Source organism: Chrysochloris asiatica, unplaced genomic scaffold, assembly GCF_000296735.1.
Source record: "Chrysochloris asiatica unplaced genomic scaffold, ChrAsi1.0 scaffold00216, whole genome shotgun sequence".
Taxonomy (NCBI): Eukaryota; Metazoa; Chordata; class Mammalia; order Afrosoricida; family Chrysochloridae; genus Chrysochloris; species Chrysochloris asiatica.
Window position 1 is genome coordinate 5,364,145 of NW_006408734.1, and position 1,345 is coordinate 5,365,489.

Consider the following 1,345-nt stretch of genomic DNA (forward strand, 5'->3'; position numbering starts at 1 on the left):
CTTTGTCTTCTTCAGCTGACTTTTGAAAACTTGCTATTCAACTCTTTTACTGCCTCATTTCTTCCATTTGCTTTAGCATGTCTACTGTGGAAAGCAAGTTTCAGAGTCTCTTCTGACATCCATTTTTGCTTTCTCTTACTCCTTGTCTTCTTAAAGACTTTCTGCTTTTGTCCTGCATGATGGTTTTTTGTTAATTTTAAGTATATATATGTGTGACATAATATATGCATCAAATCTGTTCTTAAAATAATCTCTAAATGCAGGTCTGATATGTTTGTCATATTTTGGCTTTTGTGAACTTGTTTTCAATTTCTTCAGATATAGCCTGAACGTACATAAAAATAATTGATGGTCTGTTCCACAGTCTTCCCCTGGCCTGGTTTTTGCTGTTGATATGGCGCTATTCCATCTCTTTCCACAAATGTGGTCAATTTGATTTCTGTGAATTATATCTGCTGAGGTACATGTGTATAGTCATCTTTATGTTGTTGAAAAAAAGGTATTTGCAATGAAGAAGTCATTGGTCTTTCAAAATTTTATTAGGCAGTCTCCAGCATAATTTCTATCACCAAGACCATATTTTCCAATTACTGATTCTTTCTCTTTGTTTCCAACTTTCACATTCCAGTTGCCATTAATTACTACTACATCTTGATTGCATGTTCGATAAATTTCAGACTGAAGAAGTTGTTAGAATTCTTAAATTTTATCTTCACTGACTTTAGTGGTTGATGTGTAAATTTGGATAATAATGGTATTAACTGATCTTCCTTAAAAGTGCATGGATATTTTCCTATCACAGACAACATTGTACTTCAAGACAGATCTTGAATGCTCATTTTGATGATGAATGTGATACCATTCCTCTTTTATTTGTTATCCCCATGATAGTAGACTATGTGATTGCCATATTCAAATGGCCAATTCCTGTCTACTTCATGTCACTAACACCTAGGAGAAAAGATTGAGGTTGTCAAGGACTTCATTCTTTTTGGATCAAATATCAACAGTCACGGAAGCATCAGTCAAGAAATCAAATGACGTATTGCATTAGGCAAATCTGCTGCACAAGACCTTTTAAAAGTGTTGAAGAGAAAAGATGTCAGCTTGAGGACTAAGGTGCGCCTAACCCAATCCATGGTATTTTCAATAACCTCATATGCATGCAAAAGCTGGACAGTGAATAAGGAAGACCATAGAAGAATTTATGCTTTTGAGTAATGGTGTTGGAGGAGAATATTGAACGTGCCATAGGCTGCCAAAAGAACCAATAGATCCGTTTTGGAAGAAGCACAGCCAGAGTGCTCCTTGGAGGCCAAGATGGCCAAATTTCATCTCTCATACT